Consider the following 23,123-nt stretch of genomic DNA (forward strand, 5'->3'; position numbering starts at 1 on the left):
ATAAAGAGGAGTAAAAAGACTTAAGTACAGTAATATTTGACAAAAGGAAAAGAGCAGATTGTCAGAGTGGGAAGTGCTGAAAGAGGAGGAGAGAAACACAAAAGAGGGAGTGGAGAAGAAGAAGCTGTGGGAGAGGAGAGGAGAGGAGAGGCAGAGCTGGAAAATAAAGTGTGTGACAGAGAAACAGAGAAGGAGAGGAGGAGGAGGAGGAGATGTGAGGAGGAGGAGGAGAGCCGAGAGAGGAGAAAGAAAGAGCAGAAAACAAGAGGGGGAACTTTAATTCACCGCTGTGTCTCTGGTCTTGTTGTGAAGCCTCTTGAGGAGCTGCTGCTGCTGCAGGACTGAATGCTATCAGGACCGAGCAGACAGCTGCCAAACCCACTGACACACACACACACACACACACACACACACACACACACACACACACACACACACACACACACACAGAGGAGCTCCCCAGCAGTGTTGGATATGACTCGTCCGCTGAGGCACTTTGGTGTGGTGGACTCGCAGTGACAGTTGGGAATAACCGGTTCTCCATCCAGTCAGGTGAGTTTAATGTGATTTAAACAGCTGTGATGGATCATCTGGAGCTGCGGCTGTTTAGTGTCTCTTTAATTCAGAATAAGTGGAGGTTTGGTGTCTTGTTCAAGGTTCCTTCAGGGTAGAAGAGGTCTCTGCTCTTGGGTTTGAACTTTTGTCCTTTTGACTTGACGGTCAGCTGGAAAGTTTATTAAAAGTCACAATGTTTACAGAAATCCTCCTGTTTATTGCTTCATTGGAAAACTGGAGGGAGATTTTCTTTGAAGTCTGATTGAAGAACCTGAGAAATTTGTTGGTGTTAGTAATTAAAACCATGAAATTAAGGAGCCTGGAAATTGAAGTGTTGCCAAAACTGCTTTTTTAATACTAAGTAATATATAAGTAATATATTTGAAACTTCTTAAGTATGTGATAATTCACAAGTATAATTTTCATGCAAGTAGTAGTACTTGGTAATTATCATATATTTACCATAAAGTTTGGGGTATATTTTTGGTTAATTTCAAATAATGTGTGTGAAAAGGTAATTACCAGAACAACACTTGTGAGTTATCACATCCTTAACCATGAAATCTGGGGCTACTTTGTGGGTAATTTTTAAGAAATTTTAAATATGTATGTAATTACCAGTGGTGGAAAGAGTACTGAAAATCTGTAATCAGTACAAGTACTGTTACATTACTAAAATATTACTCAATTACAAGTAAAAGTGCTGGTGTTAAGAATATGGTTGAGTAGTTTTTGCACTGAATACTTTGTACTTTTACTTAGTAGAGTATAAGTTACTTTAAACTGTTGATGTCACAGTCACTTCTCCAAACTAGGGCTGCAAAGTTTGTGCATTTTCTTGAACCAGTAGTTGAAAACACTATCAAGTGATTAATCAGTAATAATTTTTAAAATACAAAACACGTTTATTTCTTATTTTCATTTCTGTTTTTTTGTCATTTTTTTTCTCATATTAAGTTTAATTTTCCTTATTCAACAAATGTCAAAAGAAAACAATGTCACATGAGATGCAGTTACTGTCATGACTATTGATTAAATACCCATGAATACATTTTTAATTGATTCAATTCTTAACAGCAATTAATCAATTAATAATTAATCACTAACATCCTTTCTCCAAACCTTTGTTTTGTTTTTCACTTGTATGTCTTTGTCTTCAGTGGCCCGTTTGTGATCAGATCACCTGATTGGCTACTAAAATACAGATGAAAGGTTTGGATATTAATTCAAATTGTACTCAGAACTCAACTATGATGTTAAAAGTAATCAAGTAGATTGCATCTTGTAATGCATAAAAGTACAAATTCACACAAAATTTCTACATAACTACAGTAATTTGAGTATTTATAACTAGTTACTTCCAGCCCTGGTAATTATCACTTATTTACACTGAAATTATAGGACCTGGATATTGAGGTTTTATCACAGTTTTTAATATATAGATGCAGCTACTCGTGGTAGATTCTTATGGCATTGAGATGAAATAAAATTGGAAAGTTTGTACTTTGAGCATTTGTCATGACCTTTAGTACTAAACAAATGGATGTTTGTTTGATGAGCTGTGGGAAGAGTTTGGATGAATGCAGTTTGAGATGAGAGTTCAGGCACAAGAGAGGTGCACCTTTATTAGTGGATGAAAATTCACTCTCTCACACACACAGGGCAGGGACGCTGGTTCTCCAGGTTTACCGACTCCGTTCACCGGCTGGATGTTGCTGGTCTGAGCCACATCGTGTCCACGAGCTCATCCTGAATTAATATGAAGCTGGAATAATTAGTTCCTGACACAAGTCAGAAGTCAGCTTGCACACTTGTTTTCTGTTGATATCATGCACACAGAAACATGGTGGATAAAAGTAAATGTTTGACCAATAAGTTTTTATTCATTGTTGTATTGCATATTCATTTTTTTGCTCTCATGTAATTTGTAATATGGTATTAGGTTCTAACCAGTGGCTGTTGTCCATGTAGGTTATTTATTAGCATTAACAAGTCAGATAAAGTAATATTTTAGTGGTTTTAGTGAATGCACCGGTGCAGCAACAATTCCTCAAAGTGCGGCGTTGTTACACTTTATGTTCAGGTCTCACATTTAGTAGAAAAACAGCAGAAATGTGATTCTGCTTGTAGAAAACTTGGCTGAACTCAGCTGACTTTGTGGTTCAGTTTTACAGCGTCTCAGAGTTTTCAGCTTTAAATTCATTCATTGTTCTTGACAGCGCTGCACTTGTGATTTGTCATGTGTGATCTTGTTGCAACATTACTGCAACATTACAGTTACGTTAGCATTAGTTACTTTGCTGCATTTTAACAGGTATTCTGTGGTATTTTTGCAACATCTGTTCAATGTCCTCTGCATGAAAAAAAAGTGGTGGAATTGCTGGGACATACCAGCAATGTATTAAAAAACATTCCATTTCTGCGACGACACTCGAGGCAACGACATTTCACTTGAGAGGTTGCTGAGTTATGATGCAACTATGTTCCTGCAACAAATTTGTGTTTGCAGGGATCAGAATTCATGCAACTTTTATGACATTCACTCACCTGAAGAGTGATGTGGAGAGCCACTGACTCTGCAAAGCCATTCATGTGATCATCCCACCACCTCTGGATCTGACTCCACATCCACACACACTTCTGTGCAGGAGGAGCAGCCATTGCGCCACAAAAAAAGTCATAGTTTTGTTTTCACTTTCTGCTCATCTTCGTTATCATCTGCTCATGAATTTGCTGGCTTTGCATCAACTTAGCAGAGTGATGTGCTGCATGTGATGTCTTTGTTGTGCAGGTCAATTCAGGATGGTGAAGGTGAACATTTAAAAAAATATTGTTAACAGCCAAAAAAAAAAAAAAAAAAAATCTGATCTGAACGATAACTCCAGCTTGAATTTGGAGTGTTTCTCTCACATCTGTTCTGATCTGCTGTTATTGTTGAGTAATGTGAGTTTTTTTTCCCCCCCTACTTTCCAGTGTCGTTACACTTTATTTTCAGATCTTAAGTTTCACCTCCGCAGAAAAACAGCAGAAACGTGATTGTGCTTGTAGAAACTTTGGCTGAACTCCGTCGACTTTGTGGTTCAGTTTTACAGCAACTCTCAAAGTCCTCAGCTTTTCACTCCTTCAGTCTGCTGGACTACTGTCTGTTTTACAGTAAACACTTCTGCTCAGATACACGGATGACAAATTTAGACAATGCTGATTAAGAGAGCTGTTTTCAGTTATGAAACTGAAGGGGTTTGGGGTCAGTCATAACATTTTGGAAAAATCGTCTACACCAGCGAGGGGCAATTATTTTTTATGAGGGGCCACATGAGATATTGATCAGGCTACCGTGGACCACACACAAATTATCCACCGTCTGTAACGGCTTATCCTGACGGGTTGTAGGGGGGACTGAAGCCTATCCCAGCTGACCCTGGACAAGTCGCCAGTTCATCACAGGGCTGACACATACAGACAAACAACCGCTCACACTCACATCCACACCTACGGGCGATTTAGAGTTATCAATGCTGCATGTCTGTGGACTGTGGGAGGAAGCTGGAGTACGAGAAGAACATGCAGACTGCATACGGGTTGCAACAATAGTCGCAGCAAAAGTAGAAAAAGAACAACATAAACAACGTGGATGCGCAGCATTGAGTGAATAAAGTTACAGTTTAGTATACAGTTAAATATAAAAGTACAGTTCATTATCAGCACTGATCCATTTCAAAATAAAAGTTTGATAACAGTTTAATGGTAAGCACAATGCTATTAGATTTTTAACTTTTGGTACTTCAATGATGGTCTTGCAGGCAGCATGAAACCTTCATCCGACCCCCGGGCCGCGTTTTGCCCAGGTCTCCTGCAGCAAAGTCAGGAGCACCACCCTGTATCCTCGGCTACTGCATCCTAATTTTTATGACTTAGGACAAAGGATTTCTTGTACAAACATCTATTTGCCATATGTAATCTGTAACGTCTACCTGAGGGTAAAAGTTCAAATTCACTGGCTAAACTTTAGTCCCATCACGCGCAAACCGCTCTGTCATATCATGATGCCAGACCAGTCAGTTGGCGTGGTGGAGAGGGTGGTTTAAAAAACATCAGAGAACAAGTTTACATTCACTGGAATAACCCGATTACTCTAAAACCCACATTTACAATCAACAATGGTCATGGTCAGTAACCAAAATTCTCCCCCATCCCTGAACATATTTCCAAACCAAGTCTGGCATCTTTTCAGTGTGTCAGTGATATATGACCCTACATCCCGAAGATTTTTTTCCTGGTTTGGACTGACATTCAGCTGCAAAAACTGACTTTTAGATGTATTTTGTTTCATGCAATTATCAGATAAAAAGAAAAACCACTTAAAGAAACGTTCCCTTTTATCTCGCTGCTCTGCTGTCGGGGATTCCCTTTCCCACGTCTGAAGTCTTTGTCCTGCGATATCGAGAATACATGTTTAAAACATTTCCAAAAGAAATCTGAGTTTCTTTAAGGTAATGTCCTCTCTCAGCTCTCCTCTAGTCTCTTCTTCTCCTCTCTCGTCCTCCTCCTCCCTGTCAGATGGGGGTTTTGCTCTCAGAGCCAGATGAGCGTCGGTTTCTCATGAACCCCCTCAGTGAGTGCAGCTCAAACGGACGAGCTGCCAGAGAAAACATCAACACAACAAGTCGGGTCAGGATCTGCTGCTCGCTGCCCCTTCCTCCCCCTCTCCATCCCTCCTCCCTCCCCCTCTCTCTTTCTCTCCTTCCTCCATCCCTCCTTTCTCCTCCTCTACACCTCCTCTGTTTCATTCTGTCTCTTTTCTCTAAAACATTGACTTTTTAGTTCCTCAGTGCTGCAGTTCAACGTCGCAGGGTTCAGATTCTGTTGACCTCAACTTGTACTCTTACAGCGTGTGTGTGTGTGTGTGTGTGTGTGTGTGTTAGCATTGTTGTGCTCTTAGGAAGAACCCTTTGGAACCCTTATTTCCCTAATTCCTGAGGGGCTGAGGTTCTACCCTGAACCATCTGCTTCTGAAGAACCTTTTCTGAAGAAACAGTTCTTTGTAAGAGTAAAGGTTCCATTTTGGAAGAAAGAGTTCATCGAGGATTGTCTGAAGCCTTTGAAGAACTCTTTCTTCAAGGGTTCTTTACATAAAGGGTTCTTGGTAAAACCCTGTGTGTGAGCTATAGATGGAATATGAAAAGGTTCTCAGCAGAACCACATGGGTGGATTCTAGATTAAAACTTTGGGATATAAAAGGGTTTTCAGCAGAACCCCCATGGATGTGTTCTGGAAAAAATCCTCCAAATGTAAAAAGATTCTTGGTAGAATCCAGTGGGTGGGATCTAGATAAACCTTTTGGAACATAAAAAGGTTCTCAGTAGAATCCCTTAGGTTGATTCTGAATGAAATGAAAGGGTTCTTGGTAGAACCTCCTGAATGGGCTCTCGATGATATTCTTGGAATATAAAAGGGTTCTCAGTAGAACCTCCTGGGTGGTTTCTAGATAAAACTCTTGGAATTTAAAAAGGTTCTAGGCAGAACCTCCTCAGTGGTTTCTACATAAAAGCCTTGGAATATAAAAAGGTTCTCAGTAGAATCCCCTAGGCTGGTTCTAAATGAAACCCTAGCTCTAGATGAAACTCTTGGAATATAAAAAGGTTCTCAGCAGAACCCCATGGGTGGGTTCTTGTCAGTACCCTTAAAAGAGGAGGAAAGGTTCTGGATACTACCCCCAGAGAGGGCTCTGGGTGTGTGTGTGTGTGTGTGTGTGTGTGTGTGTGTGTGTGTGTGTGTGTCCTGATGGGGGTCTGTAGGTCATTAAATGGACTCAGTAGGAGGTCACTGGTTCAATTGTGGTTGAATTAAATGCTCACACTTGTTACAGAGCAGTGTGTGTGTGTGTGTGTGTGTGTGTGTGTGTGTATCCACTGGCAGCGCGTCCTTTTGTTCAGTGTAAATCTGTTCCACATCCACCAGTTTCACTGTAAGTGTTTCAGACGTGTCAACAATAGTTTCAGGGTGTCGACGTGTTAAAACTGAATGTGTCCTTTATGAGATTATTAGAGTTTGTCTTTGTGCTCTAATGAAGCGCGTCAGTGAAGAAGTTTAATGTTGTTGTGTTTAAGGTTTTATGTCACTGACTGTAGGGTTGTGTGTGTGTGTGTGTGTTTAATGAAGTGTGTAACTGCTGTTGAAAGGCAGATGGCACGGTGGGTTAAGTCTCATAAAACACAATCAGAATGCATTTTATTGTACTGTGAACTGTTTATAATATACAGTACACTGAGACTTAACCCACCGTGCCATTTACAACACTGGTACTGGTTTCGGTGGTCGTGATATTACTTGTTGTCAGATCAAAACCAGATTTTGTGGTATCACCCACTCATAGACTACCGCTGTAGATTAAGGTAGAATGAATGTTTACATTGGGCGGCACAGTGGTGCAGCGGTTAGCACTGTTGTCTCACAGCAAGAAGGTTCTGGGTTTGAACCTGCTGGCCAGCTGTATGGGTTCTCTCTCAGATGCTTGGTGACAAAATCCCAATCCCAGTGATTAAAGTCATGTTTCCACCCAAAGAGCCCAGAACATTTGGTCCCAATAACAGTTTTTCGAGGAACTAAAAGGTTCCTTTAACCACATTTGTCTGCGTTTCCACCTCAGACTAAATACCTGCAAAGATTAGGCATATTAGTCCGCTGGCATTTGAAAAGTGACGGCTATTTTTATGTGTCGTTTTTTCAATGATGAAATAAAATGCTGCTCAGACACCAGGAAATGTTGAGCGCTGCCTGCCCCAATACAAAGTTCTGGTACTTTTGGAAAGTCCTACCCCCCAAGCAGGAACTATTTGAGGGAAAAATAACACCCTTGAACTTAATTTAGACCCTGGTCCCTACGGTGGAAACACACCTCCAAAGGTTCCTGGTCACTGGAGAAAGTTCCTGCGGTTATCAACGTGGCTTAAATCCCCTAAATTGCCTGTAGGTGTCAGCTGTGATAAACTGGCGATCCGTCCAGGTGTGTACCCCGCCTCTCGGCCAAATGTCGGCTGGGGTTTCCTCCAGCCCCCTGCTGCAGATAATGGATGGATGTTTACATATTTCCGGAGTTTATATGAAGTTTGCCCTTTGGTTGATGTAGAACTTCCCACAAAAAATTAAACACAAGTTCATAATGACTGATACAAGATATAAGTCACAGATATTTGCCACCATCACACTGGCTAGGATAACTGAGCTGACTGGTTTTGTTTTTTGTTTTGAGCAAAGGAACAGTCCAAACCTTTAACCCTTTAACTTGAGGGTTTAAGTCCAACTCTACAGTCTGAATGAGATATAGCTGTGTGTCTTTGCTTTGAATAGAAATGAATTAGAATTTTTAGATCTTTGATATAAAGGTAATGCATATAAATGGCCATTTTTACGTATGTTGACTGAATGTGTGAATATCTCGTTGTGTGTATCAGTGTCCAGTCTATCTACCTGAGTGTGTATGTGGGGGGCGAGTGTGTGTCTGTACATCTGCAGTCAGTGAAACAGCTGCTGGACGAATTATTCTTTCTTGAAGAGGTGTGCTGCTAATCTGAGTTGGTTACCCCGTGTGTGTGTGTACAGATTTACAGCCTCAGTGATTTAAAGCAACAGACTCATCCTGTCAACAAAGCAGCTCTATTCCCTCGTGCTTTCAACTCCATTTATTATCCTTAAACACACACAGACACACACACCTTTACTGCTTCCAATTAGTCACATGACATCATCCGATATTCACTTTACCCCGACATGTGAGCTGATCTTGCCCCACGCTTTGTGACCTGCAGGTCCATGAACCCTCTGGAGAAATGATGAACCGAGAGAAAAATCCACTGCAGGATGAAACACACTCCTGCTGCTCCACATGAGAGCTTTCTGAAACTTTTTATTCACAAGACAGGCTCGTTTAAAGTGCTGGCAGAGGAAAGTATCATAAAGCCGCTCATTTGCTAACAAATAACATTAAGCGTCGATTGAGGGAAGTAATCCAGAGGAACAGATGTGATGTGTGGAAGTGTTGAACTGAGACTGATTAACTGCAGCACAGCGACATGTGAAATTCTTTCCAGAAACATTCCTGGAGGCGATAGAGCAGGTTTGGCCAAAAGGACGATCTGTGAATCTAAAGCGCTCCTGTTTTATCTCTGAAAAACTGTCGCGGCTGCAGGTTAGAGGTTTGTCACCTGAGATTATGAAGCTGCAGATGCACCAAAGTTTGATGTATTTAAAGGCTGATGTGCTGAACACATCCCTCTGATTATTGCAGGAATCCTCAAAGTTTTGATGACCGAGTGCCAAATTATGGAGCCAGTGTATGATCGAGGGCCACGCAGGAAAAATTATGAAGCTGTCGAAGGATTTATGGTTTCATAACGACGATTAACAGCGCAGTTTGACGCAGTAGCTGAGCTGTATGTTCCAGTTTTTTTTACAGCTGCTTAAGCACGATTTTGAAGACAGGGATCATTTTAGCAAAACACTACACACAATTCACACAACCACATACTAAAGTAGCAGATCGCATCAAATAATTTGCACAAAGAAACACTTCATTCACAACAATAAAATAATTTATAAAAACCAAACTCTCTCATCAGTTACAGTTCATACAATGAGACCAGTACGGCACACTGCACACTCCTTATTATAAAATCAGTCAGCACACCATGCATTTCCAAATGCTCCATTTTGCACTGAAAAGCAGAACAGAACATATTCCACAGGACTCAAATTCTTAATGATCAATTAACTGTTATTGTCCCTAGTTTCCATCTATGTATTTTTATTCACAGTTTGTTGTATCCCATCAGAAAAGTTTGATGGAAATGCTTGTAAATGCACTTAATGGGAGACACTTTCTTCAATTGATCAGCTGTTTCCAGAAAAAGATGACGAAATGTTATGAATGTAGCTGACGTAACATGAAAGAATATTACAACTTGCCTAACTAAAAAAATTTTGAAAATCTCATCATTTTTCTCTCGTGGACGGTGAAGGTGACTGATTTTGTGTTCTCTTTTTCTTGGTGGTTGGTAAACCAGTTTGCAACTTCTAGTTCTTCTACTCTGTACAGTAGCTATACTGGTCCCAAACCAGTTGATGAAAATGTGCCCAATTTGCATTTTTATCTTTTCAAACTCACACACTCTCATTTCCAAAGTTAGTCACTTATGTAGTATTTATTTTATAGTAGTTTGTGTGGCCAAGCTTGAATGCAGCATTTTTAATAGTTTAATATCAGCTAAAATTACAGCTCAAATAAAAATTGTGTGCCTGACAAGACAGAAAATAAAGTTTTTAACTGAGAATACTTCTGCTTTCAGGCCAGGGTACATTTTAACTGTTAGATTTCAACATTAGAATGAAAGCACCAGTAATGTTTTCATTTGACACACAAATATAAAACATTAATGCAGGAATGTGACTGATGACCCCTGTGAGACGCTGGATGGATTTATGACATGATCATGACAGGAGAACAAAGCCTGGCATCACCAGACTAATGCACAAATGTGAATTAATGATTAATGTGATAATCTGAGCAAACGAAAACATGAGCTCTGCAGAGTTCTTCCGTCAGTTCTGCCTACTCCTTCAGTTTGAAGTGGAAAAATGTCAGCACTATAAAGAGCCTGATAACGAATTCTGACCGTCTCAGCAGACTTTCGGTATTGTCTTCTCCTACAGTGTTATTGTCCTCTCAGGAAGCTCCAGCTGGTGACCCAAATAGGTCACAAATCAGTCAGTATCTGAAGATTTTGGCACTCAAGTTTTGCCTCGAGCACCTCGAGGTTAGATGCAGTTGTTCAAGTCCCAGAACAGATATTCTCAATAGTCAAACAAAATTCGTTTCCTGTTGCTCATTTCGGGGGAAAATCATCAGGGGACACTCGGGGCTGATGTCCAGTGTCTCAGTCATCATTTCCTAAGATTCTCTTATATAATGACTGTCCTTTTTACATGTAGTGACAAAAAACAAAGCATTGGGAGACTGAAGGGTAGAGACTTTTGATTCCAGAATGATCAAATATAAACAGGAAGAAGGAACATTGTTCAAGGACCAGTTTGACAGAGAAACACAGATTGTCTTTCTAGCAGAGAGTTAGATGAGAGGATCAATACCACTCTTATGTCATCTGTTAAATTAAAGCAACAGCAGCAGCCGCTTAGCTTAGAGAGTAAAGACCAAAGGTACAAAAATCAACCACCAGCGTCTCTTAGGGTGCTTCCTTATTTTCAGTTCAGTCCGAAACCAACATTATAGATGTGAAACCTCTCTGGGTCCACAGCCTGGACCCAAACAGCTAAACCTCGGTCTGACTGAAAGACGTGGTCTCTTTCTGGATCAAAGGGAACCATAGTTTGGTTCTGTTTCTTTGGATGGATTACCAATAGCAGGAAGTTCAGAGCTGAATAAAAGGGGAAACAGCATCAGAAAAGAAGATGAGAAGTTGCACATGCTGAGAGGTGGAGAGTGTCCACTGCAACCTCTAAAGAACATGAAGTTGTCCCCTTTTTGAAGGTTTTGTTTATGTTCCCCCCATCAATCCTGCACAGCGGTATGAACCAAGCACACCACTTTTGTTAGCTGAAAGCAAGTGCTGTAGTGCTGGGCCAGGCTGCAAGTGTGGCAAACAGTCACCACAGGTTAGATAGCGAAGCCGCTGAGTAAATGATGTGTGCAGATTGCACCTGTAGATCAAAGTGAATCCGAAAAGAGAGTTAGTGACGGTGTAAGTAAAGTTTTCACCGTGAAAAGACATGGGTCTATCTTAAAACGCTTGCTTTTAGAATTTTAGAGTTTGGTTTAACAGTCTGTCCACTTGAAAGACTGAGAGTATTTTAACATGACTAATTCACAAACATTGACCTGCATTTTGATCATCAACCTTGTAAGCAACATAAAGTAACGTCGGATGTGGGGTGAAAACTGACCTGTTTTCTACTTCTGTCACCTCACAGTAAAACCTCATGTAACAACCACAAACTGGAATCAAAACACCTCTACAGCTCAGTAATTAACATGTTATATATCGTTTGTTTAATCTGTGCAAAACGTGAAAAGTAAAACCAGTAACTTGTGGTTTTATTGGGGGTCATGTGCCAAGACTATTTCTTGGCTGAGCACCTTCACTGTCTGGAGTCTCTATTAGCTGTCCAGCCAAGAAGTAGACAGCCCCCAATAAAACAGTAATGTGTCATTTTCACACCGGTTCTTGATACAGTGTGTTAATTATGGAGCTTTAGAGGTGCTGCTATGTGGATTCTGTTGCCTTTGGACAGAGCCGGGCTATTTTCCCCTCATTTTCAGCTTCATGTATAGCAAACTGGCATAAATGTGGTTTCAGTCTTCTCATTTAACTCTCAGCGAGAAAGCAAATGTTTGACATTTTGGGAAACATTTCTTTTAATATGTGTTGCCACCTAAATCTGTTAGAAATTCTTTGACTTCAGAAAACATCCCTCATGTGATTCAGATGGTTGACAGCAGATGAAAACCACCTATACTTGGAGATGAAAATGTGCTTTACAATAAACGAGTAGGAGTGATTTCTTTTTCAAATGGAGGATATCAGATTTTTTGGAAGGAAACATTTCCATTGTTCCATGACGGCTGCTGCAGTGAAAAATACGTTTTTAGTTTTTGAAGTGGGAGTAAAGACAGACACAGTCTTTTTTTTATCAGAAGACATAAAGAGACTTTTGTGTCAGGACTCTCAGGAAGTCAAACAAAGGAAAGCCGCTACCCACTCCCTTACTGGTTTATTCAGCTCAACTGGTCCATCGACTGGTGTTGGTCAGGCGAACTGTGCATGTACAAACGCAGGTCTTTCTTTCTTTCAGCAAACCATCACACAGCGTATTCATACACCCATTATTTGGTGCAACAAATTGTCAGCAGCTTTAGCAATAATTATATGTTATTAGATCACACCTCCTGTCATATTGTTCTTGTATTTAGCAATATAACCCCCCGCCCCCCCGGTCAGGTTAGTCCACAAAAACACTGCATCAGAGCGATTCAGACACATGATTGAGCCTCAAACTCAAACCAAGAGATGTATCAGAATAAGTGTAGTTAGCATCTTTTATTTGTTTATGTTGTTTGTTAGCTTGTTAGCTTATTAGCTGGCTGAAACAGCTAATGCTAACTTGTACTTTCTGCACTAACAAGTCCGCTCTGCGCTGGAGGTTTCAGCTTCCTTTGCCTGCATAAAATTTGCGTGTTATCATCCAAACTTGTCACATAAGATAAGATGTCACCACCCCTCAACATCTGACACAGCTGGAAAGCTGATTTTAACATGTGATTAATCCCATGAAACAGCCTTTGACTTGTAGTAAAACTAGTAGACTTAGAGGTCAGGAAATTCTTCTAATTCATTACAAAAAGTTTATAATTTACAAATGTGATGTTTTCATTTTCAGAAAAAAACTGTCACCCTCAACCTGAAGCTGTTTCAGTTGTTTAAACCTGTGGAAACGAGGTGAAAGTCATTTTAATGTGTCACATGTCAGATTTAGGGTTTCCTGAGCAGTCAGACACACACTTGGCGCATTGTTGGTGTTTAACTGTTCGCCGCCACTCAGAGGTCCCATCTGCTCTCTAACATGTTTCCTGTCACAATTCACTGCGCTGTGCTGCCCAATAAAGCAAGAATGCAGTAAAAGTCCCTAAACTGAGTTCTCTATTTATGATCCTCAGCCTTATAGATTCGCATTTTCATGGGAAGACTCTTGTCCCTTTCGGACAGACCTCGACTGTTGAGCGCTTTTATTTTCTTGGGCCAGCAGTGATGATTCTGAAGTCCATTAAAAAGTAAAAACTGAGGAGTGTCTTTTCAATTAAAAGGTAATTAACTCCTTTGTAAGTGAGAGTGTTGTTGAGACCTGCAACAGGGAGTTGTTACTCTACACTGAACCCTGTTTTCTCTCTATATACACTTTCATTATTTTTCCAGTGGTTGAACGTTTATGAATTATGTTACTTTATACTTTTTATTCAGTAGCTACCAGTTGACCAGCAAGTGAGCATCAGTGACAAAATCGTTCGATTGCATTGTTTTCTATTTGAATATCTGAACTGCAGAGCTGTGCAGTGAGACGTGGCGTTCTGAGCAGAACTTTTGTTGGACGCCCTGTTTCTGTTCATGTCTGTTACCTGCGTTGGAAGTGCTGCATGATGGATGAGAAAATGATGATGAAGTTGTAATGAGGAGTTATTCATCCCAGTGACTGGTTTCCAGGGACCGACAGAGGTCCTTGAGTAGGAGGAGGGGGGTCCCCAGCCAAAGAAGGGATAGACTGTCTTAACTTTTATGACAGTTTTTGGAAGATGGAATAAAGGAAGAAATACTGGCCGTTTTTATTTATTGTAATTTATAGTTTGATCATTCCTTGACTATGAAGATTTTACTATCTTCAAGACTGAAAAAAATCCCAACAGCTCAGAGGGGATTCTTTAAAACAAAATCCTCTCAAACTGGTGGTCCGTGGTCTTATGTGCATCTCCTGAGGGGGTCCTTCACATGAAAAAGTTTGACAACACTTGAGCTAGATACAATACTTCCTCATAACTCCAAAAACGAAAAAGTTGGCAACTTCCTGTTAGGGATATTGTCTGTCATTTCCAGTAAAGAAACATAAATAAAATGTATGTTTTCTGTTAAAAAGTACAAATGTAGCCAGTCTTTTACCTGAGTGGTCACGTCTGCAGTCTGATCTCGAGCGCACAGCTGCAGGTATGTGGTTTGTTAACAGGATGTAACAGTGGTTCATATTTAACAGATTCAACGTGGACAGAGATGATCTGACGTCACACAACGTGACGCGATGATCAGACGGTTGCTTGCTGTTAGGACACGATGTATGTTGTTCAAAGTACACTTTTTCTTTAAGCCTTTCAGTTTATTTCATGTTTGTAACTGTTTGAGGCTCCAAAAGGTAAAATATTTTACAAAAAATAGCAACTTGACCCCTCAGAATGTTTTTCAGGGCCCTTTGGAGGGGCCCGACCCCTAGCTTGAGAACCACTGGACTAAACTAGCCAACTGTAAAGTAGTTAAAGCAAGTTGTACCTGCTTTCACATTGGTTCAGCAGTATTACAAATCTAATAATGTTGTATATAATAATACACAGGGGCCATTTACTTATTCAGTTACTTTTGATACTTTGCATTTATTTTCACTTGTGAACTTTAACCTAATATATAGGATTTTGAATGAATTGTTGTTTTTACATTATTTCATTGAGTAAAAATGTGAGCGCTTCTTCTATCAGTGTTTTCTGTCTCAGTCCAGAATTAAACTCCTCAATTTTTCTTACGTAATCTGTTGTCTCTGCCCAGAGAGAGAAAATGTTGTTTTAACACAACCATTAGACGGACCTGACAGCTCATCCTGTAAATCACCGTCCTCTGGGGTCTACTATAATATAACACAGAGCTCAGCCTCATCACTCTGCCTCTTTAAAAACAAAAATTAACTATAGAATAATCTACAGGGCAGAAGATCCCATTTTATCATTCAGCTGCTAAAGTTTCAGCGGTCACTTTTATTATTTTACTGGACAAATATGCTCTCGGAGAATAAATAAACCAATAAAAATAAGTGTTTCTTGGTGTTTCCTTGAGACACTGTTGCAGGCATGTTAACTACTTTCTGTCTGTCTTTCTTTTGTTATTTGACTGTTTTACTTTACTGTACTGCCTCTCAGTTTTAGAGTTTGCGGGGTAGTTTCCATGAAGCCCAGTGAGACATGTTTAATTTTTTTTTTTATAGTGGTGATTGTTGCTCCTTTGCAAACAGAGCAGCTGCTGTAGTCAGGCAGCAATATTCTTCCTTTCTCTCATTTTTATGTGCACTAATCTGTAGAAAACTTGCACATAGTTATAGTAACAGCAGTGTAACCCCCATGAGGGCTTTCTGTGGGCACATACATTAATGCTAAACAAGGTACACCTTTGTATTTCACATGACTGTTGCAGTACAGAGCAGCACTTTGGGTGTTATTGCTGTAATAAATCTGTCGTATATTTGTGCACAATGTAGAGGAAATGACCAGAGCTCTGACAGAGTCGACTAAAATGTCTTAATTTTTATCACAAATCATCAACAGTCATGAGAATTTAATTTTGCTGCTTAACATTTTCCAAATTATACAGTTGTCATACAAAAATCATACAAGTTTTAGTTTGCTTTCACTTGAAACTGAGAGGAGGAAGAACAAGGAGGAAAAATCAGCAGACTCAGATCAGAGTCAGTTTAATCACAACCAGCAAAAATGTGTATTAAACTGACTTTGAATAGAAACATCCTGTTCTTTTACACACACACACACACACACACACACACACACACACACACACACACACACACACACACACACACACACACACACACACACACACACAGGACCTCACACACAGGCCAGAGAGTCACACTTCAGTCCACAGGTCAGACTCTGGAGAGTTCATCCAGGCTCCACGGTGATCTACAGGCCCCACGAGTCCAATCTGACACAACACACTGATGCTGCAGCATCACCGCCTTCGCCACTGGCAACCGGCCGGGGTCAAAGGTCAAATCCATGTTCTGATTCCTGACAGGTCAGCAGGGTGTTAAAAACACAAACCAGAGACAACCACCCATCAAGACATATCACATTTTAAATTGATAGGGCCAATGCAGCCATTTTTCTAGTCTTTTATGACAGTAAACTGAGTATCTTTGGGTTTTGGACAAAATGTTTGAGACACTGAGGACGTCATCTTTGGCTTTGGGAGACACTGATAAGACATTTTTCACCATTTTCTGACTTTTTATGGATCAAACAACTAACTGATTAATCGAGAAAATAATCAACAGATTAATTGACAATGAAAATAATTGTTAGTTGCAGCTCTAGTTACCACATAAAGCTGTACAGTTTCTTTAAATTTAATAATTAGGTCTAGTATGGCATGTTTATGAGAGGTTATGTCACTTTGGTTAATGTCAAATTCTCATGAAAAAGATTTAACTTTTGACTTTAATAGCAGTAGCCACTAATTACATTTAAGATTTTATTTTTCTTTAATCCGATAAGCTAATAAAACACCAGTGGTCTTCAACATTTTTGGCCCGTGGCTCCATCAGATGTCTGAGTTGTTGCTAGTTACTGTCTGTCTAACTGTTTGAGACTCAAAGAGATCAAATGATCCAATATTTCCAACTCCTGAGGGAAATATTTGGCTCTTTAGCTGCTAAACGCTCCACTGTGTTCTCCAGCTCGTCTCTAATAGCTTTTTCTCTGCAAACAGCTGCCTGATGTGGCTGAAACTGATGCACAGAGTGGTGAGAGTGAACCAAAAGTTTGTGCCCAAACAGATAAACAATGAGCCGATCACAACAAGCGACCACTCTCACATTGTCATTTGATTGACTGCTAAAACATCAATAGTGTGCTTGAAATATCTGCACATGCCTCTTTGTGGCACGTGTGTTTTATCATGTCTCAGCATGTGGCCCGGTCCCCTGTGTGAGCCTTGGAGCTCCTCCCCTGTTTACCACTGATAGAAGATAATGTCCTCTGTGTCAGGGACTTAGTCAGACGTACAAAACATTACACAACACTCATGAACTTAACTGGTTTACTAAAACTGCACAGCCCAGTGATCTTAGGAATAACATCTACACTGCACAACTCACAATTTACATCTAATGCAAACGTTTAGTGCCAGAAGGTTATGCATCGTTTACATGGTGAGGTTGAAAGTAAGGGTTTGGCATTAAATGACACTCGGCTTGCGGTGCTCAAAGCAACGCAAAAATACATTTGAAAAATTAAAAGTCAATGTTCATGACCTGTTTACTGAAGCTAATCCACAGACCTTTCATATAGGAATTACTTTCTTACTACTAGAAAGAAAGTAGTTTATAAAGAAAGTAGTTCCTACATGAAATGGCTCACAACAAGATCGGTGAATTATTTTAAGTAACTGGGTCACGATTTTTGGAAACAGATGCTGGTTTTGAACTTTTCAAATGTAGAGAAGGCAGACATCTCTACGGCCGATATCTCAAAAACTCGGCAACTTACAGCAAAAAATAAATAAAATCTAGTTAATAACACTTTAGGCCAGGGGAAAATTTTTCTTTTGACTTGGGGGGGAACTGTCTCTTTAAATTATTGTGCATAAGCAGAACAAAACCCAAACCAGTCCATGTACCTGTACCTGGTTGCATAAAACCACACCGTCTAAGGTTCATCTTAAATTTTCATCGAAAGATGGCTGAATAAGGATTTTCTTATGATACTAGAAGGGAAAACCCTTTGATCTGTTAGCCCTTAGCTTCTTTAGGTCTTTTCATGGTCTTTAGCACCTCAGAAACGTTAACAGACACATAATAATCTCTTGACAATGGAATAACCTGAGGAACATCAGACAAAGGCTGAATTTATGGTGTTTGAAGAGGAGGAGGAGACACCGAGATGCATTTTTTGGGACTGTTTGATGTGCAGCTTGTTAGAGATAATAGATTTGATTGTCAGTTAGCATTAACAGCTTTAACATATCTGTCTCTTAATGTTTGCTGTATTGTCCTTTTCTTGCTGTCACAGTACTTTTTGTCATATTTCCTCATGACTTCATTTACGGTTCATTTCACCGCAGATTTCTCACTTTGATTTTGTCAGTTGCTTCTTGTCACGTCTTCCACTTGTGCAGATTCATTGTAGCTGCGTGTTAAATTTACTCACGATTATGTGCTCGTGCATTTTCATCTTTTTTCCAGTTTGTTTTTTTTCTTTTTCTTTTCTCTTTGTTGTCCATTTTGGAGAAGTTTGCATCAATGACAATAATGATGTCAAGTAATGTTAAAGGACGATGATGATGAGAGGGAGGCGTAACCATAGTAACTGAAGTGAACACGTGCCGTTTTGACAGTAACTACTGTGAAAGCCTTGGTCTAAACACTAAGACAAGGAGACGACCTGAGAGGCTTTATGCAGTGCTCCTTCAGCTATTTTACTGAAGAGACAAATTTAAGTGTGAAATGAAAAGATAGTTTGTGCAACAGGAAAAGATTTGAAGGGATTTGAGTGTTTACTGAGCTACTTTATCCAGGTAACACAGTAAAACTACTCCTGGAACATCCAACTGAACACCTGACATCTGCATTAATCAAAACTTATTTGGATGAATCTCCACCGAGTTTGATGACAAAATAAATTAAACTCGTCTGCTCTCAGCCAAAGATCATTTGTAAGGGCAGAGCCTCCACTCTGTAACACCACTGCACAAGTGGACTGAGTGTTTTTGCAGCTCCAGCAGAGTGATACGTCACTTTCAGGAGAACCACTTCACCGTGACACGTCCACCAGGAGCCTCTCATTCTGGCGCTGGATGACTGTTACACTTGTTTGAGTGCCAGGTGCAAGAAGTCAGGCACGTCTGCGCTCTCGCTAAAGAAGGTCATAACCAGGGTTTTCCTAAAGCATCTGGTTTTTACTCTACCTGCCGAGGAGAAAGGAACCTGTTGAACGGTTCAACCTCAATTAATCACAATTGATCCATCTCGTGTTAAAACAAGTGTTGTGTTTTAGCAGCGATTTTCACTGCTGGGCCCTCGCTGAATCGGGACGCCCCCCCCAAGTGTCATTTGTCTGGGTAAAATGCTCACGGCCTCAGGAGGCAGAACAAGAATTTCCATTTCACACTTGGGTGGAATTCCAGATTGGCTGAGCTCACCCCATAGGGCTTTTTCAATGGCCTACATTATGCCAAGTAAAGTCAATCATGTGAAAGGAAAAACAGCAGGAAGGCGAAAAAAGCTTCCCTCATGTGCGGCGTGTAGCTTCACGTTTTTATTTTAGGCACTTGGCCGACATCTCCTATCAGAGTGAGTTATTATGCAAAGTGAAAACTCCAGAATAAATCCTCACACTCCTCTTCCAAATGGCCTGATAACAAGATGAACACGTTGCAAAAATCACACAAAGTGCGGTGATAAATAATACGTGAGAGGAGAGGAATCAATCAATCTGACGGTATTTGACAGATGTTTTTATCTGCAGTGCCTCATGGTATTATGAGTACATACATTTTGTACTCGGGGCCCCGTGCAGTCCTGGCAGCGGTTCATGTTTAGAGACAGATTTTCCGAACCTGAGCCACAGGGAGCCTTGTCTCTGTGAAGCCCTGCCTGCTGTGCCACATGTATGCATTCTGCTCATTTTCAGATATCAGGTTTCTGCTCCATAAGGGCGGCGGCTACACTGATGCAAAGCAATATGTGGGTCACTGGACAGAAATTCAGGAATCAAAGCAGCATTATGCAGACACAGGGGTTAAAGGAAGTTGAGAGAGGAGGGTCATTTTTATAGTTTACCTTTGAATATAAAGCAAAGAATTCTCAAATCCTCAATTTCTTGAGATAATCATCTCCATGTGGAAAACACTCACTGACTGTTGTGTGTGTCCCACCTGTGAGCTGAACTCCAGACCGATGAAGTGACCAAAGGTACCTCAGGTGAGACTTTAGCTCTTCAACAGTTCAAGGTAAATTCATAGGTTAATTTAATTTTCAGTGGCACAACACCCATTAAATCTAACACAAAATGATGTGAAACACAAGAGGCTTGCCAACTTCTTTGGGAGTCCCAGTTTGGTGCAGCATCGTGCTGATACTAATACTAAACTGAAGAGCCGCAATTTACATTTGACTTTGTTCCAGAGGAAATGTTCCACACCAAGCTTCATTTTTCACCTCAGACGTACATTCCTAGTTTAAATATGTCTAGTTGTCCACTTAGGTTATGTTTTTGTTTATTATTTTAGAATTCTAAAATAGTGTGTTGATTGTGTTAAAAATGTCTGGTAAATGTACTAATATTTGGATAACAGAAATCCTCCATAGTTTCACGCATTTAAATCAGCAACTTTTGGACTTTTGGCTTACCTGAGGCAAAAAAAAAAAAAAAAAAAAAAAGCAAAAGTGACAGAACTTGAAAAGATGAGCCTGAATATTCCATAAGCCTCTGTATGGTGGAAACAAGTTTCAGGAGTGAAAGATGCTGAATTTGGACCTGCTTGGACACTTAAAATAAGCCAGATAACATAGTTGTGTTTTTCTCAGTGGGTATGCCTGCATGGGCTGCACAATTAATCACAACTGCAATAAAACTGCAACATGGCCAAGTGCAATAACCAAGTCGCAGAACCAGAACAGTTTTTTTTTGAAAAAGGAAAAATGTGTGAGAAAACAGCATTATAATGAGGTGCTGTACTGCTGTAGAGATGACCTGACCTAAAAATCTTGTTCTCCAAATGAAAGAAAACATATGTGTTTGGTACAGACCTCAATGAAAATTAAATTAAATGAAAATTGTGAAGCAAAACTGATCATTTCCACTAATTATATCACATATTGCAACATATTGTGACTTATTTTTTTCACTAAATCGGGCAGCCCTAATTCCTGCACAGTTTGTGTGAACCTAAGGACTGAAAAACTAGATCCACATGGTGGCAGATAGATCCTCCACACGTGAAGAGGGCGCACATGTGTACTAGAATGAAAAGCCCCAGTCTTATGTTCCTGGTTAGCCATGTGGCACTAGCATTTGCTATCACTGAGATGGACAGACTCTTGTAGTTTAAACATTAATGAAAATACATAGAGATGCAGATTTCATCTTTAAGGAACTGGTTAAACTGCGCCATGAATCACTGCTTAACTTTGGCAATGTGATGAATCAATTTGCACACTGTTATTAGCTGATTTCCTGTGAAGAAATTCAAATCAAAGTCTAAATCAGGTTTGTGGATCTTGGTCACTTATCAGCAAAGTGGACCCCAGCTGACTGTGTACTCAGCTCAGGCTTTAATCAGCTGAAAGGAGAAGTGAAGTCTGTACCTGCTGTGCAGTGATGGAGCTGCAGATCGCTGCACGAACAGACTGAATGAATCAACATTAAGAGCAGGAGAAGTGATAGTACTCCTTGGGCCAATAGGAGCGTGTTTGTGTGTGTGTGTGCACGCGTGAGTCTAAGTTGTTCTTTGCTGGATTGAACCCGCTGGCCTCGCTCCCTACAGGGCCACTGGGTATCAAATACAACACACACACAGATGCACACATGCACGGATTCACGCTGTGATCTTTATTCTTGTTTTCTTGTATTTTTTGAGAGAAATCTGAGAACTTCATAAGAGAAAAAAGCAAGGTTAGAATAAAACAACAGTCATGTAGCAGGTGGATGGACACATAAGTAGATTCACAGGGACTTGAGTCATTTACAGACTCTCGCCGTGTTGCATCATTTGCCTTTTAAAAGAATAGCTGCCTGTCTCAACACATGACCAATCACTAATCAGCTAAAATCAAACCTTTAAAAAACCAAAAACACACACAGACTGAAAAGACATCGTCCCGTTTACACGTTACATAAAGATGCCACGTTTATATTTTATTTTACGTCCCTCTTCAGTTAAACAGCTGAGGCTCGAGGGGGCCGTAAGACCAAACAGGAGCACAAATCATAGATGCCAGATTCACTTTGTTGTTTCTGGCAGGACAAATCTCAATGCAACCATAAACTGATGGAGTGATCACACGAAGTGCAACAGTGTCTTCTTGTATTTACAGCTACAACAGCAGAAGAAATTCTCATTCAAAGACATTTAGAATATAAATAGAATTAACACGTTAAGTTTATTGATGTAGCAGAAATGAGACTCGTCTCAGTTTAACTGGAGATCTAATTAGGTCCTATAAGTAACTTTCAGGCAGTAGTTTAAAGTTATGTGAATCCTGGACTGCAGTAACAGCTGCGAGACCCTCTGGTACTATAAAGACTCGCAGAGAGCATCCTTCCTGATCTTCTGCTGAATCCATCAGACTCTACAGAGTCCACGAGGCAGTTTGGAGTTTCAGCTCAGAGCTTCACAGCCCAAAGCAGACGCCTTGAGGAAGCACTGGTTGTGTCCACAAAGTGACTGATGAAAACCCTTTTGAGCTGTCAAGCTTAAAATACACTGAGCTGTTGGTGTAGCTGCAAACATGTGGTCTCTTAACAAACAAAAGGCTGTAGAGTTTTAATTACAGCTGTTTTATTGCTCCCTCATGTATGGTTGGGTACCGTTCATATTCAAATACCAGTACCTGGAATTTGGTACTTGCACCCAGCCTGCACCTCCTGTCAGTTCTTTACTCTCTCTTTAGTAACAAAAATGTAATTTCTGTTGCAAAAATACATCCAGACTTATCATTATCGACATTGTTATTTATTTGGGACATCTCGTTATTTATTTACCACAAAAAAAGTGTCTTCCCTCTCAAACTCGTCTCTGCAACCTGCAGCCTGTCAGTCTGTCATCAGAGGGGTCTGCTATGAAGTGAGATTAGCAGTAAGCGAGATGAGGGTAGCGAGGTCTGTTGAGCGTAAAGTCAGTTTTCGATGTCATAAAAATGGCTCTCTTTTAACCTCGCTAGATCACCATGGTAACAGATGCTGAACTCATAACCTGGTTATCATTCATTTTCTGCCAGCATTCCTCTCAAATTTGCAG

The 23,123-nt window shown here is 40.2% G+C and overlaps 1 protein-coding gene across 1 annotated transcript in view; it reads left to right on the forward strand.

Moving 5' to 3' along the window:
• The first annotated feature begins 235 nt into the window (after positions 1 to 235).
• ripor3 (RIPOR family member 3) overlaps positions 236 to 23,123 on the forward strand; it is an 81,547-nt gene continuing 58,659 nt past the window's right edge. Inside the window, exon 1 of the mRNA XM_084740806.1 lies at positions 236 to 552. The gene's annotated coding sequence lies outside the window, so the exon portion shown is untranslated. The remainder of the gene's footprint in view (positions 553 to 23,123) is intronic.

Source organism: Lutjanus erythropterus, chromosome 2 (assembly GCF_056507025.1).
Source record: "Lutjanus erythropterus isolate fLutEry1 chromosome 2, fLutEry1.hap2, whole genome shotgun sequence".
Lineage (NCBI taxonomy): Eukaryota > Metazoa > Chordata > Actinopteri > Lutjaniformes > Lutjanidae > Lutjanus > Lutjanus erythropterus.